Source organism: Phocoena phocoena, chromosome 10, assembly GCF_963924675.1.
Source record: "Phocoena phocoena chromosome 10, mPhoPho1.1, whole genome shotgun sequence".
Lineage (NCBI taxonomy): Eukaryota > Metazoa > Chordata > Mammalia > Artiodactyla > Phocoenidae > Phocoena > Phocoena phocoena.
The window spans coordinates 24,033,203-24,050,532 of record NC_089228.1 but is presented as its reverse complement, the minus strand read 5'-3'; the positions used below and the strand labels follow the sequence as shown (position 1 = coordinate 24,050,532).

Sequence of the window (17,330 nt, the reverse complement as noted above, 5' to 3'; positions counted from 1 at the left end):
CGATTTTAAGGATACAGGAAGCATCTCTTCCTTCATCCAAAGAGACTAAATATCCACTTTACTCACTCACTTTTTTTTAATTCCAGAAAAAGGATTCAAGTTAGAGAGAACAGCCAGCTTTTTGTTCTGTTTTTTCTGTTTGTTTGTTTGTTTTGTTTTCTGCCACAGCCAATACACAGAGATCTCAACATCTCTGGAACAATACATAAGAACTGAACATTAAAAGCCCAGTCCAATTTTTTTATTTTTACAGTAATTTATCAAACAAGGCACAACCTCAGCCTACAAGCCCTTGCTACTCCTCCAGCTTCTATGTGGACCATAATATTTCTATCTTCAAGAGATCACATTCCCAAGGCTGGGAAGTAGCCTGCTGCTTAAATTACCATCCAACAAAAACCTTCATAGCGGTTACGTTCGGTTTCCTTCAGGAGCAGTTGGCTGAAAGCTCACTGGGATGGTGGTTTCAGCTATTCTTCCTCTTCAGGGTTGTGCTATTTTTCCTCAAAGCAACGTAGCCCAGCAACCCCAAAGAACCTCGATTAGCTTCTTTGGGGATGTGCTTGTAAAACTCTCAACTGTTTTCACTTCAGGGAATTGAACGGCAGCATCTCCGTTTTACTACAGCCGTAAAATACCCAGAGAACGATGAGCAAAAATTGATGCCTCTTCTGGAATCTTCTTTCTCTCTCCCTGTTCCTCATTTTGTTTGCAGAACGCAGGCCAGCAGTAGGACCTGGGACCTATACCTCATCTCTCTAAAGAAGAGCTGCATTGATACACTTGATGATATGGGGTCCAAAGGAACTCGTTAAGAGTGAATACCTTATGTGATAATAGGACATGCCAATTACTCAACGTCTGTGGCAGCATCGCTCAGACGGTTCTAGCACCAGGCTATGTGAGTCTCCTTATAAACTATGAGCTCAGCAATATTCCAGGATGCGGCTGCACCCACCCCTGGGTTTAGAGAGTCATCTTGAAAATATGTGCTGATGACTCAAGAAGCACTGGCCTGCAAACTGGGTCAGTACAACGGATCACCATTCCTGAAAGGGCTGCTGAGCCCTTGGCCCTGGGTGAGAGCACCCCTGAGCAACTGCCAGGGCTAGATGCAGGTAAGAAGACTGAGGATGGGGCGTCCGAGTGCAGGATCAGATCCTGAACTTACCTTAAATTTTAATACTTTGCCTTTCCTAAATTTTTTCATTAATTCCGATTTTTGAACTATTACATTCACTATTATTTACCTTTGTTATTGAGGTTTGGGCAGCCCTTAAATTTTACAGCCAAGGTGAGTGCCTCATCCAAGTCTCTGCCCTGGCAGCCCATCTCTGTGGAGTAACTGCTTACATCTTAAGTCAGCTTCACGTGCCAGTTCACTTACTCATCTCTGTCATGTCATTTGATTTAATCCTCATAACAACCCTAAGAGGTAGGTACTGTTATTATCTCCATTTTACTCAAAACAGGTTACGTAACTTGCCGAAAGATGCAGAGTCCAAAGGCTTCACTCCCAAAGCAGCCGGTGAGAAATTTGTAGCTATACTGGTACCCTTTGACAGGCAAGCTTGAAACCCCTTCCTTAATTGCACTGCCTATCTTCACTTAAAAGAAAGGACGACCGAGGAATACAACATAGTTCTCAACATATCAGCCCAAAAATAGCTTGAAAGAAGACTATTGGACTATAACAAATGAAATACAAGCAATGTAAGACTTCTCCTTAAAAGAATATTTAGACAGGGCTTCCCTGGTGGCGCAGTGCTTGAGAGTCCGCCTGCCGATGCAGGGGACAAGGGTTCGTGCCCCGGTCCGGGAAGATCCCACAGGCCGCGGAGCGGCTGGGCCCGTGAGCCATGGCCGCTGAGCCCGCGCGTCCGGAGCCTGTGCTCCACAACGAGAGAGGCCACAACAGTGAGAGGCCCGCGTACGGCAAAAAAAAAAAAAAGAATATTTAGACAAACAAGCTTCTCAGGTTCCAAGTGATGTTTCAAATATGATTAATGAACCACAAGAGAAAACAATCTCAGTTCCCCAATAAGAGCCAAAAGCAAACTTTCCACAACCTTGGTAAGGCATGCACAAGCCTTAGAAAACGAGATTAAGTGCGTCAAGGGTGAAAGGAACAGGGATGTAACAGGGATGTGTGCATTTGCACCTGGGGAACATCAAAGCAAGAGCTAATTTTAGGACTGGCTGGCCTGTTCAAATCCCTTTACCTTAATTACATACTTCTAGTAGAGCACAGAGGTTGGCCCTGATTCAGATGCAAGAGACAAATCCAGGTGCACACCTGAACTCATCCATGGATAAAATTCATATAGGTTGTAAATGTATTTATAGAACCTATTTCTTCAACTGAACCTAAGGATCTCTGCAAATATTAACTCTTCTTCTAAGATAAGCCAATCTTTCTTTAAAGTTAATATGGGTAAAATCTGGGACACATCAAAAAAAATCATGTCATATTATCATGAATAACACACACGTTTCATTTCACGTACCAATTTTCATAACTTGAGAATAACTCTGCAAACACAACTACGTTTTGGTGGGAGAAGGTGCCAAGATTGATCAGCTGTGTCTGCCATGGGCTTGGGGAAACAAGACCTAACCTATTTGCTACCCCAATCCTAAACCCTTGCCCTTGAGTTGGTTACCCAAAAGCCAATGAAGGATAGGGATCTATCAACTAGGGTAGAACTCTGCAGCATTTAATACAATACATCCTTCTTGACTTATGGTTCTAAATTGAGTCATGGTGTAGGTTAAAAATGGACACTAATTTTGTTTTAGTTTTCCATTTCCAGTTCTCTTGGATTTTCTGCAACACCACTAGCCTTTTCACCTGAACTCACAAATGCAAAAAACTTGAGCCAAATTGGGACTATCCCAAATCACTGTCTGAAATCAGAGCCCTATTGTTCTAGGACAATATGACATTTCCTCCAAAAAGGTGGTTAGTAAATAAACAATCCAATACTGGAAATGAAGTTTATTTTAGACTCTCAAAGTACTGGGGGAAAAAAGGCAAGGGATTCGTCCTTTACACAGTCTATTAGTCTTGTACTCACTTCTATAACCTTCAATCTCATCGAACTTTTCGGAATGGCATATGTAAAGAATTTTCAATGAGACCAAGACAGGTAGATAGGCATTTCCAACTTTTCCCAATTGTTTACCACGAACATTTCCAACAAGGAAGAGCCTGGATACCAACTAGCTCCAACTAGCCATTGACAATATCCCTGCCTATGACCAAAATGATCAGGCTACCAAATAGGCCACTGTGATCACTTTGGCCCTTCTTAGAAGAGACTGAATTCATGAACAAGGTCTCAGCTTAAATGCTATTTCCTGCAAGTCCTTGACCTGCCACCCCCTACTCAGATGATGTTAAGAACAGCCTCTCACATGTTCCTAAGACACTGCAAACTCCATCCAATACTCAGCATGCTTCTAGTTACATGCTCAGGGCCAGAGAATGGCTATTAATTTATCATCACAGAACTTGAGAGGCTAACAGTCTTACAAAAGGCTCACATACATGTTCAATAAATGAGGAAACGGGGTTGCCATCAGTACCAAAAGTGGATTGCAAGGGCCACTACAAAAAACTGGACTCAGGTGGAACGTCAAGTTGCTCCAAAGCAAAACAAAGGTAAAACCTCCCCTCCTCTCCATAGCACAACATTAATCTGTGAATAAAATGGTATTATATTTTGAAAAATATATAATGGCATTATATTTATATATTTTAAAGGGGGAGGGAGATACAAACATGCAGATTGGCCATCACAATTCCATTAAGCATTCCCTTCCCAGTATAAACAGAATTCTTTTTAAATAAATAAATATTAGTTTCAAGAATCCATGAATGCAAAACCACATCTTTCCATTAATATCTAGCACACTGCCTTTGAAGAAAGCATTCAGTTATTGAATGAATGAGGGAGCAAGTGAATTAAAGGATGATGATGACTAATAATAAAAACATCCCAAAAAAACCAATATTAATGACAATGTACTGAGGACTTCCTGGGTGCCGGGTACTTTATATGCATTAACTCATTCAAACCTCCCACCAATTTATAAACTGTACCTATGGTACTTACCTTCTGGGGCTAGTAACATCATTATTCCCATTTTACAAATCTGGAAAACTAAGACACAGTGAGGTTAAGTAATCTGGCAAAGTTACCAGAAAGTAGCTGCTCCCAACTAATGTTTCCGTCCACTCTAGGAGTGCTGAGTGATGGAATGAGTGAGGGTGTGAGTGAATAATGAGAGGATAATTGAGAGGAAGAGGGGGAAATGGAGGGGCAGATAAATGATTTATTTAAAACGCTGGCCACCAAACACTTGAATTTGTTTTTTTAAAAAACATAATATTTATCTAAAAAGAAAATGTACTTAGAGAAAAGCACTCAAATTTGGAATCATGCTATCTAAATCTTGTTGTCAGTTCCAGTTATCTTATTTTATTTTATTTTTTTGGTTACACCACTCAGCTTGTGGGATCTTAGTTCCCCAGCCAGGGACTGACCCTGCACCCTCGGTAATGAGAGTGTGGAGTCCTCCCCACTGGACTGCCAGGGAATTCCCATCGGTTCCAGTTCTTTTAATCCCAATTATGTGAGCAAATTTTAAAAGACAGAAAAGCCCAGAGTTGCCATGCTCGCCAGTTGTTTTAAAGTCACTTCACAGGGGCTTCCCTGGTGGCGCAGTGGTTGAGAGTCCGCCTGCCGATGCAGGGGACGCGGGTTCGTGCCCCGGTCCGGGAAGGTCCCACATGTCGCGGAGCGGCTGGGCCCGTGAGCCATGGCCGCTGAGCCTGCGCGTCCGGAGCCTGTGCTCCGCAACGGGGGAGGCCGCAACAGTGAGAGGCCCGCATACCGCAAAAAAAACAAAAAACAAATAAAGTCACTTCACAGAGACCTCAGAGAACCACACTGTACTTCGCATTATTTAGATAAAAGAACTTCATTTAATTTCACAGCTTCACAGGGGAACACAAGTAAGCAATGGTCCATAAACCAGGAACTACTGAAGTAGAAAGCAAGATGAGAGAAATAAACAGTAAGTCCACATAATAGAGAAAAGAGAAGCAAATATTTATGTCAGAAAGCAAACAAGTTCTCCTTTATGAGGTAGCCTGGATCTTTCCTCTCCTCTAAGAATCCCTATGCATTAAAATATCCACGTTCCTTGCTGTTAAAAAAATTTTTTTTTTTAATTTTTATAGGCTAGACTGTGCCCTCCCAGGGCTATCATAAGAGCTTTTGAGAGCTTTTAGTCCCAGGGTCTCTTAGTCACAGAGGGCTTCAAATTCAGCCTTCCAGCATTGTCTCATAGTGAGCTTAGATATACGTGACTATAATCTACTGATTGGAATGAAATTATACCATTATCACTACAACTTTACACAGAAGCCCCATTACCAGACCACACATCCTCCGAGACATCAGTAATTAATATCTTTTATGAAACCATAATCGTCTAATAATGGCAGTCACTCCACATGGCTATTTTGTATGCAGTAAGAGCACTAATTTATTAGGCATAAATATTTAAAATACACCATCATTTTTATAGCCGTGTTTGGCATGTATTCCCTTTATGAACGCATGGTGGAAAGTACCCAAGTGTCTCTCCACCTCTGCCCAGGACTTGGAATGAAGTGTGTTGCTGGTGAGGAGAAAGGTTAACAGAACAAGGATCTGCCTTTATTCCGGAAGCTGCGCCTTGCATAGGAAAATCTAGCACAAGACAAGGAGCACACACAGCCTGCCCAAGTTTAGCCCCAGAGATAAGGAAAGGGTGGGAATGGAACCTCAAGCCAATCTCAGGCTGAAGAGGTCATGGAAACCCTCTCCCTAAGTCAAGAGCTCTTCCCAGAGCCACTAGGAAAGGGCCAGATGCCCAGGGGCCTGGGCCAAGAGGTGCAGGCACTTGTCTTCAGACTAAACCCAGCTGCAGCCAAAACGGCGCTGCAAGGAAAATATCCCTCTACTATTTTAAGTCACGTAATTAAGATGGCCACTCCTACAAGGTCACAAGGTGCTGCACTGCAGTGCTGTTTAAAGAACTTGAGCTCTGAAGGCAGCTAGAGGCCCCCACTTACAAGACCTGGGCAAGCAAGTGCTGAGCTTCATGTAAATACATATACGCCATCTTTTGAGCTCTTAGTATATACAACATCTCCTATAATATTTACAAGAAGTCTGTAAGGGGGCTATGACGATCCCGAGTTTACAGATGATCACCCTGAAACTCAAAGAGGATAAGCAGTTTGTCCACACTGTCAGATAACTGACAAGAAGGAGAAACCAGGATTAGAACCAGAAGACAGGATAACTCCAAAGATCTACTCTTGGTGGCTGCATTTTACCAAAGCCGCAAAGCGCCAACTGAGGACCATAAGGTTCATTACCTGCTGCAGCAACACTGTCCAATAGCACTTACAGTGATGACCAAAATGTTCGAGAGCTGAGTTACCCAATTACAGGAACCACCAGCCACAACGGATACTGAGCTCTTGAAATGAGGCTAGTGTAACTCTGGCATTAAACGTATGATTTTGTTTAATTGCTATTCATTTAATTGTAATTATTTAAATGTAAATAGTATAAACACAGGACAGGGTAAGCTCTAGGGCACGTGGATGATCTGTGGCCTGGTCAGCACTAATAAGTAAACTTTCAGGCCAATGCTCCTTCCTCAGTATCACACATCAGGACACCTGTGTACAAACTAGTTCTCTGACCTACACCCTACAATTAACCAGTGTGAAACTTAGCTACTAATTAGAAATTCTTCGCTAAGTTACAAGGATCCCCACATGTTATCCTTTAATTCTTCATACACCCAGGTACTCTATTCTTACAGTCCATGAAAATGTGGCTCAGAGAGGCTAAGTAATTTGCCCAGGGCCACACAGCTACTAAGTGGCAGAAGTCAGAATTCAAAACACTTAACTCTGACTCCAGCTTATTTAAAGCTGGATTTTAACTGCCACCACCATTTACTTCTGTCAAATGAGGATGATGCCTTTCCTGATTACCTCATAGTGTTACAAGGCTAAAATGAGACTGGGGATCTGAAAATGCACTGAAAATATAAGACAGGTATAAGTTATTATCTGAATACTTTTTTTAAAATTTGAAAAACAAAAATCTTCTCAATTTTCTGGAGCTTATTAGTGGGGACTTAGACATTCCAATCAAAAAAGAAACTTACGCCAGTAGGTAATGGAAATATTCGGGAGCCTCTCCAAGTCACTTCAATGTCCACTTGTCCTGAAATTCAAGGTACTAGTTTGTCTGTGAGATCCAATGTTTTTCAGCCTATGGTTCCCAGAAGCCAGGGAGCCCAGCGATTTTCAAGTTGAAGGTTAAACCAGGCAAAATTCTGCTCTTGACAATGTTAAAAACTGTCCCTCGTAAAGGAGGAATCCACACAGCACCCCTAAGTCCACTGGGAGATGGTAAGGGTAGATGTTTCCCTTCACCCACACCCCTCCATCTGGGCCATCTTCCAGAGCAAAGCAAGATTTCTACCACCAATGGGGACACATGCAACTTCCAAGACTCCACCACAAACGAGGGCAAATCCAGAGCTAACACGCTGCAGCAAAAACAAACACAATGAGATACAGTGAAAGGGAGTCTAACTTCGAGATGCCAAAATCAGACCAGACTGTGTATTTTATTTTCGTTGTAATTAGCAGCCACTGTTCATTTCAAGCATTAAGATGAGCCCAGCTGTTGCATTTCGAAGAGTGTGAGTAGTCCAAGAGCAAAAATATAGGATAGGTTCTATAATTATAATTAGCATGAAGTCTTTTTTAAAATCACCACCACTAATGTGAAATATTTTTCCTCATACTCTTCCTATCCTATTTTTTATCTTCCCCCAGACTTGTTAATTAATAACAGTTATATGCCATGATACCCTTAAGACAGTTGATGGCACCTTTTAAAAATGCATTTCCTCATTTGACCCTTACTGAGCTGCGAGATACACATGGTAGTGATGAGTCTCTCCATGTGATCACTGACAGAACCAAAGCTCAAAAAGATGTAGCCATTTGCCTACAATCCCCAAGTTAAAAAGTGGCAGAACTGAGCCTAGAACCCAAGTTTGATCACTTTCACTCCAGTATCACAAAATTATATACCTAAAATGTTCCCTTTGCAGATACTATTCACAGCACTGTAATTATTTCTGTATGACCAATAAGTCTTCGAAAATCACAGTTTTAAGAAGATTAACATAAAAATAATGTAAAACATGGATTAAAGCAGGTAGAGACTAAAGACAGAAAGACTATTTGACCCTATTCTAGGCTCAGTGGTTTTCAATTTCAGCTACACACTAGACTCACCCGAGAAACATTTTTGAAAAACTCTCTATACCTGTATCTCGTTCCCAGAAATTCTGCCTTAACTGATAAAGCCTGGGATATCGTTTTTTGTTTGTTTGTTTGTTTGGCCATGCCACGCAGCATGTGGGATCTTAGTTCTCCACCAGGGATCAAACCCACGCCCCCTACAGCAGAAGCGCTGAGTCTTGACCACTGGACCACCAGGGAAGTCACTCAGTGGTTTTTGTGTTTTTTTTTAACATCTTCCCACATTAATCTAATATAATACTTCAGCTGAAAACCACTGCTATGGGTTCAGAGCTTGGTACCCAAAGGACATGGGCAAGGATGGTAGGTGAAATGATTTTGTCATACCAGGCAAAAAAATTAAAAATTAAAAAAATTTTTAACGTTAACAGTTATGTGTTCATTTTAATGAATATTTGGGAAACATTAGTAGTCATATAAAACCAATGATTTTACAGACTTTTACAGACTATCATTTAAAAAGTTTCTGACCGAAAGAAGAATATAAGTAAAAAACTGTACAGGTGGTAGACAGATACGAAGGTGGTTCAAGTATGACTGAAGTCTAGATCTTCGATGACAAAAGCTGGGGAAGGGGCTTCCCTGGTGGCGCAGTGGTTGAGTGTCCGCCTGCCGGTGCACGGGACATGGGTTCGTGCCCCGGTCCGGGAGGATCCCACATGCCGCGGAGCGGCTGGGCCCGTGAGCCATGGCCACTGAGCCTGCGTGTCCGGAGTCTGTGCTCCGGACCGGCCACAGCAGTGAGAGGCCCGCGTACCGCAACGGGAGAGGCCACAGCAGTGAGAAGCCCGCGTATGGCAACGGGAGAGGCTACAACAGTGAGAGGCCCGCGTACCGCAACGGGAGAGGCCACAACAGTGAGAGGCCCGCGTACCGCAAAAAAAAAAAAGCTGGGGAAGAGGGCTCTTGGAGAGAAAGGAGAGAGGGAAAAGCAGACACAGGAGGAGGAGAGGAAGAACGGCAGAAGGCAGGGAAGAGGCAGGAGTTTACAAGAGTGAACCATGACATGAGACTTCCCTAACGGTCCAGTGGTTAAGACTTCGCCTTCCAACGCAGGGGGTGCAGGCTCAATCCCTGGTTGGGGAGCTAAGATCCCACGTGCCTCGGGGCCAAAAAACCAAAACATAGAACAGAAGCAATGTTGTAACAAATTCAATAAAGACTTAAAAAAAAAACCAGTGAATCATGACAAAGTGCAGAAAAAGGAAGTCAAGTTCTCAGTTCTCTATCTTGCTCCAAGTACTATAAACACCTGCTAGGGTTTCAGTAAGCATTCCACCACGGGCAGAAATGGAAAAGCTAAAGATTAAGGAGGTTACTGATGGAAGACCAACATCTAAATCAACTGCTCAGGCTAGTTCCCTTAGAAAGATCGACAAGTCCCTTGAGGAAGATGCCGCCTACTATGGCAGCCTGCCAGAGAATGGCCCCCGGGGTAAGGGAGACTCTCCTTACTTAGCTGAAGCTTCTAAAACCATCTGAGCATAGGTGACAAGCCATTCTCAGGCACATGCAAGCTTCAAGTTTCATTCTTCAAATTCAGCTCCTGCCATGGTGCTATGTTCCTTTGAGGCAGTCTGCCTCCTCACACAGGGTAAATCATGAACTTGAACTCAGTATAATATAATGTTCCCAAAGTCGACGTGTTATAAACTAAACCACTTGCTCAGGGATGACTCTAGAAAGAGAATTCCAACCCTGAAAACTTACTTATCTTCAGTCATATCTGCCAATGGGCAGGAGAATTCCAATGGTATACAGACACAGAAATAAGTAAGAGTGAATCACATTTTGAGAAAGTTATTTCCTAATTCTCTTTCAATCCTTCAGATTCTGGATCTCAGAAGGCCACAGTTTGGAACTACAGGGGTTTTTTTCCCCACCTTACACTGGTTAATTGCACCCTTTAATGAATGGACAACAGGACTCAGGTTCAGAAGCTTGTATTTATGGTAGGTTATATTCATAGCAAATAGTGCAGGTTTCCACTTATGACTGTGATATAAAGCTTCCTCCTGGACTTCCCTGGTGGTGCAGTGGTTAAGAATCTGCCTGCCAATGCAGGGGACACGGGTTCAAGCCCTGGTCCAGGAAGATCCCACGCACCGCAGAGCAACTAAGCCCATGTGCCACACTACTGAGCCTGTGCTCTAGAGCCACGAGCCACAACTACTGAGCCCGTGCGCCGCAACTACTGAAGCCCGCACGTCTAGAGCCCGTGCTCCGCAACAAGAGAAGCCACCGCAATGAGAAGCCTGTGCACTGCAATGAAGAGTAGCCCCCGCTCGCCGCAACTAGAGAAAACCCACGTGCAGCTACGAAGACCCAACGTAGCCAAAAATAAATAAATAGATTGATTAAAAAAAAAAAGCTCGCTCCTAAAATACATCTAATTCTTTAAAAGTGAATCAGTTATAGAAAAACAGATCAATTGTACAGTAATAGTATGTGAATAGGGGGAAAATCGTGAAGGTGGTTTCCAAGTGACTCATACTTGAGAACTTCTGCTTCAAATATGTGTTTTAGTGTTCTTCAATGGCATTATAAATGTTTCTCTACAGCTTCAGTGTATTTATGAAACGTAGGTGTTGGAAATGCAGAACTAGACATCACTTTTTCTCGTTCCCAGGAAAATGAAAAAATAGCTCGCATGAGCTCAGTCCTAGCAGACTGTCTCCTTGGCCTGCTTCTGATGCAACGAAATTCAAATATTTACCAACCACTATTACATTTAAGACTTTGCTCTGATCGATCAAATATGTGTTTTGACTTGGACTCTTTTCTTGCTTAGATTCTTCCCTAAATCTCCTGATGATATTGGTTTAAAAAATAAATCCCAGTGGCATGAGAAAGAAGTGTGCAGAATGATGGCATAGACGGGTTTAGGTGCCAGAGAGATGTAGGATTTGATCATGGGCAAGTGAATTGATCTCCCAAAATCTCCAGGAAGTTGTAAGAGGATTAAATGAAATAACACACAGAAGGCGGCTCGCACACTGACATATAAGAGGCACTTAATGAATGTCAGCTCGCTTTCCCTTTCTTGAATAAAACAGCCAGTTCCACAGTTAAGGCAACAGTACCTCACTAATGTCCTGACACTGACATTCAGTCCATACTAATTTAGGACAAGTATTTGCTCTCCTTCCCTAGGTCCTTGAGTGATATCCTTCATTCTCATAATAAAATACATGGATTGAATGCAGTTGGTACTGAGCCAAAAACAGTGAACAGCCTTGTGATCAAAATTAATTGTGTAGGGGATTTCCCTGGTGGCGCAGTGGTTAAGAATCTGCCTGCCAATGCAGGGGACACCGGTTCGAGCCCTGGCCCAGGAAGATCCCACATGCCGCAGAGCAACTAAGCCCGTGCACCACAACTACTAAAGCCTGCACGCCTAGAGCCCGTGCTCCACAGCAAGAGAAGCCACCGCAATGAGAAGCCCGTGCGCCGCGACAAAGAAGAGCTCCTGCTCTCTGCAACTAGAGAAAGCCCGCGCACAGCAATGAAGACCCGACACAGCCAAAAATAACTAAATTAATTAGTTATTTTAAAAAATGGAGAACCATTGCACCAGGCCTTAAGTAGTTAGTTATAATGACACAGAACTAATCTGCCTACTTCGTGTGATTTTACTGGCAACCCATCTGATGTCAGTTTCTCCACTGACGCTTCAAACTGACAGCTCTGTGGCCTATTATTCCGCAGGGTGTGGCCCTGCATTGCTGGAACAAGAGCCGATGTAGCTAGAGGCTGCTGAGTCGCTGTAGGAATCCACAGGCAACTAGAAGAACCAGCAAGCCCTTACTGAACACCTACTGACCAAGAATAAGTTACATCCAAACAGACTTCACACATTAGTCATTCATTCAACAAACGCTGGTGAGGCACTAACTGTGCCAAACCTGTTCTAGGTTCCGTAAATTGAACCCAGAAATTTGTTCACTACTGTAGCCTTAACATCCTTGGTAGACACTTTTTTTAATCAAATTGAATGAAATTTGATCACAACAAGCCTCTGCGTTAGGCAGTTCAAATACTATCTAATCAGACCGCTTGCTACATCATCTTACATAGTTTTCAAACTCCATAAGGTTAACATTATCTGTAGTTAAGAAATCACAGGGAATTCCCTGGCGGTCCAGTGGTTAGGACTCTGCGCTTCCACTGCTGGGGGCTCGATTTCAGTCCCTGGTCAGGGAACTAAGATCACACACACACACACACACACACCACACACACACACAACACACCTCTCTTGGGGTGGTTAAGTAAACTTCTCCCCAGTAACACAGCTAATAAATACCAAAGAACAAACTCCCACCTGATTGCAAGATCCATGCTCTTAATCTCGAGTCTGAGCTCCCTCCTCAGAGGAGAGAAGCAATTCCCTGCCTGCCCTCAAGAAGTTTACCACCTCATGAAAAAGAGAACAACCCACAGGGGGAGGCAGTTCAAAAAACACACAAAGAAAATGGTAAACGGTAAGCCAAAGTCAACACTTCCAACACAAAATGCTCTAGAACTCAGGTAACCCAATGCCCTTTTCAAAATACTTTTAACTTGGGAAAGTGTATCAAATCTCTTTCTTCCCATCCATATACTAAGCTCCCAGAGGTAGAGAGACCAGCCCAGGGATGGACCTACACTTAGTGCTGACTAAATATCTCCTGAATGCATCTGTTTCGATTACCTTTTTTATACCAAACTACCCAAAACTTAGTGGCTTAGAACAAACAACCACCATTTCATTATTTCGCAAGTGGTATCTGCTGGGACTGGGGCGTCCCAGACACTTTTGTACACTCACAAGCAAGAATGGTCCCAGCAAGAATGGCTGAAACAGGCAAGGCTGATTAGAAATGCTTACAAAAGGTTAAGAAGTCAGGTGCTAAATGTGAGGAGCACGGAGTCTTGGACGGGAAGCTCCTCCACCGACGTACAAGCTTCAGGGGGCGAGAACACTGTCTTGTTCCTCACTGACCCCCGGAGGCTCACGCACTACAGGCCCCAAACAAACACGGAAGGCACCGCGACCCTCTGATGAGCCACCCAGCTTTGGCTTCTCCCTGGTGCAGACAACAAGAAGCACATTTCCATAAACGCGCTGACATACACAGCAGCATAACTAATCCATGCAATTGGGTCTTGGGATGGATTTGCTACCCAATGGTGCCTGTCCAGAGGGTTTGGTGATGGCCAATAACTACAGTTAGTCATTTGGAGGTAAGTGGCTTGAGGTGTCCCAACATGAGGAAGCCAAGAAATAATAACAGACAGATTTGGTCCCCCTGGAAGCTCAAATTAATTAGAAATTTAAAATATTTTTTAAACAGTATAGCTGATCCAAACAAGAGGACACATGCTTTTCTCCCATTTTCTCTGTAGGGAATGATGGCTTCCTTAAGGGTTTTTTGGAGATAGGGGTCAGATCCAAAGTGTGTCTCCAGGCCCCAAACAATGAATTCAAATCCTACTCCAGCTATAGTCCGGGGAGGGGGGGAAATGAAGGAACCAGCAAGCACATTCCTAATACACCAACTTAACAACCTCCCATAATCTCTTCCAGCTGAGAGAGCACAGCTCCGCTGGGCCCTTCTATTCCCATCTGTAATTATTCAGGTGCGTTCGTTTCCATAGCACTCAATGTCTACCAAATCCGTGCTGTGGGAACCCTGGGAATAGGTTCTTTGCAACAGAAGTTTGTGCACCAGTTCAAAGGGCTCTTTTTTCTGCTTTCTAAAAAATAAACAGGTATGGATCGCAATCTAGGACCCGCCACTCATGAGCTCGATAACCTTGGGCAACTACTGAACATCTCTGAGCCTCAGTTTCCTCATCTATAATAAGGGAGTAATTATAACACCCACCTCATAAAGATGTTAGGTGGTCAAAAAAAAAAAAAACAACTGATATCATGTCTGTCAAGTGCTTCACCCAGGACATGGCACCCAATAAGCCCTCAATAATTGCTAGCTACTATTATAACTTGTCTTTTTATACTGCACCTAACCCTACATTAGCAGAGACACTCCATTCTTTTTAAGTCTCCTAATTCCATCCCATTCAAGTCTAACTGAATTTCAAATATACACCAAAAACTAAAAAAGAGTTACAGGCACAGCTGCCAAATGGCAAGTAAAAAGCCGTAATTTTCCATCATTGGAATATATTTAGGGATAACTATAAATGAAAAACTAAGAAAAAGAAAAAAAAATCCCCAACTTCAAGTCACCCTCCCAAGTCTGACGGTCTGAAAACCAAAAATGAAGTTAGACTTCCGCTAGCTTTGCTCCTTTCCACTCCCGTCTGTCAAGGCTGGGTGGAGAACTCCCACATTTCCTGTTCTGGGCCCGGGAGCTCTCTGGAGCTCTCTGCCAGGTAAAGCAGGAGACACTGCAGTTTGGGTTGACAGCTGGGACAGTCGGGGGGGAGAGGCTGGGAACTCAGGAAGCTTTCTACCATTCTTTCTGGGGTATTTTCCTATGATATCAGCACCCTGAACTGTGAGAGGGCCCCAGCCAGCCAGGGTAAAAGGTTCAATCACCAAATAACTAGCATGTCTGCCTCTTAAGCAACTCATTTGGGGCCATCCACAGTATCAAATGACGTCATCTCCAGGACACACCTTGTTGGGTGTTCAACTTCCAACTTCTCACACCTGAAAAGGAGCTAGGCTGCCGGCTCCTACTGTGCTTTGTGGAGGCAGAAATTTCATCGGGATGCAGATGGTTCTTTAGATTTTATCCTGCAGATAATGTTGCCTCCAGCCTTGACAGCCCCTAGAGAACAGTTTCTGCTCCAGGGAGTACTTAAAAACACGTATGAGTGCACACCTCGGCCTTGATGGACAACAGACTTCCTCACTTCCACTGACCAGCACGTGTGAAACTTTATACAAGATCCAAACCACGAAAACCTCCACCAAGTTGTCCACAGACCAAAGCTCAGACTTGCCAAGACCTATAAAACTATAGCAAAAAAAAACTATAGCAATATCATACTAGCAAGAAAAGAATATCAGCCCTAAAGAACTCAATACCAATGACAAAGTTTAATATACTTATATGACATTTCATCTAGTATGTTCTACCTCATCACCTCACCCACTGTCAAAGTTATCTTGTTCAGGTATTTGCTATTGTGTTTACCATCTTTTCCCTCCACTCCTGCCCCACCACAGAAAACAAGAATAAAAGACCCCTGGGAGCAAGGCCTTTATCAGTCTTGTTCACCACTGTAACTTTGACCTCACAAGGTATACAGCAAATAGTAGCTGTGGTGGCTTTGATTATTTTCTGGCAAATACCTCTCCCTCCTTCTCCTCTAACCAATGGGGGAGGAATATACTTCATTAACATGCTTTTGATATGTGCCTAAATGACAACGTCATGTCAGTTCCAAGACCAGACTTACTTGTCTATGCCATTACTGCTTGCCCCTCTAGGAGCCTGGGTTCTTGCCGTAAGGAGAACCTGCCCCAGATTACCAATACCCCCACCAGCCCCTCATTCCCCATCCAGAATGAGACACGTAGACCAGAGCTCCCTAGCCAACCTGCAGATCTGGGAGTGTGAGAATAAATACTTACTGCTGAATGCCATGGAGTTTGGGGTGATTTGTTACACACCATTTTTGCGCCAACAGATGACTAATACAGCAGGCTCTCAATATATTTTTTCATTTTTTTAATATATATTTAATTAACTAATGAAAAAATTTCACTCTACTTAGTACTTCCAAAACTCCATTCACTGTGACAATTCTGCAACACATCAAGTTTTAAGCCTGGTTTTTGCTTTTGAATATACTTCTTTGTGTATTAAAGAATACATATTCAGAACCTGGGACCAAAGAGACCAAATCTGACTGATCTCTTTGGTCTTCCTTATTTAACCTGAGCCATAAGATAATGACTACTTCTTCCATCTATAGATTATACTCTGAAACCACTGGTAGGCTTTTTTTTACCCCCTCCTTTCCTAAAATGCCGGTGAAAGCTTCAAGCTCATAAGATACCAATTTTTATGGGGTAGTATCCCTTTCATCTAGTGCAAAAAGCCTTCAAGCTCATAAAATTGAGGCTGTAAACTTTCAAGGCATCTAGCTTTGTAGGATTACTGTTGATGTATTTCCATTACTTGAAACATTTAATGGAAGTAGTTTTACAGTTCACTTACATACTGTATTTACAATTACTTCACTTCTTAGCAGAGAATAGAATCACATCTAAATGGGGATAAAACCACATTACATTCTCTAAGTACCTTTTCATTCTGACCCTTTAACACTCAAGGCAACGGCTATGAAGAAATCCCTTTTTAATAAAATTACAATTTCAGGCATGTGGAGGATAGACAGAAAGGGGAAAGGACCCATAAAATCTGAGACCAAAAAAAAAAAAAAAAAATCTGAGACCAATATGTCTCCCAGCTATGGTATTGACATGTTTAATTTGAATGTGCCAAGCATATGAAATACCAAAATTTCATATGTGCAGATGGTTATAATCTATCATTCCTTCTCCCCTTCCAAGTGTGAAAAAATATGGGAGAAGCACCTAACAGAATACCCGGGCCCGATGGTGAATATATGGTGAAATATTCAGTGATTTTGATGACCTAAAATCCATATCACTTCAAAATGCTCTCTAGGACACCTTGGGAAGTCCATCATTTTCTCTATGTTGGAAACTCAAATCACTTTTTGAGACATGGTAGTAATGTTGGTTTATTCCCTTCTTTATTGTCAAGTTTTTAAGTTCCCTTTCAAGCCATGATAGGATATACCTGGGGTCCATAATCTTCTTGCCATCCAAAGCTAATTGCATCATGTTTTGCAAATACAGCCCGGTCATGAAAAGTCTGTGCTCCCTCGCTGCACTTATGAACTAATCAGTAACTTATCTGCTCCC

General features: G+C 42.7%; 1 protein-coding gene across 3 annotated transcripts in view; it reads right to left on the bottom strand.

Annotated features, from left to right (window-relative positions):
* Window positions 1–17,330, bottom strand: part of MAGI1 (membrane associated guanylate kinase, WW and PDZ domain containing 1) — a 617,596-nt gene that overhangs the window by 561,967 nt on the left and 38,299 nt on the right. The window lies entirely within an intron of this gene.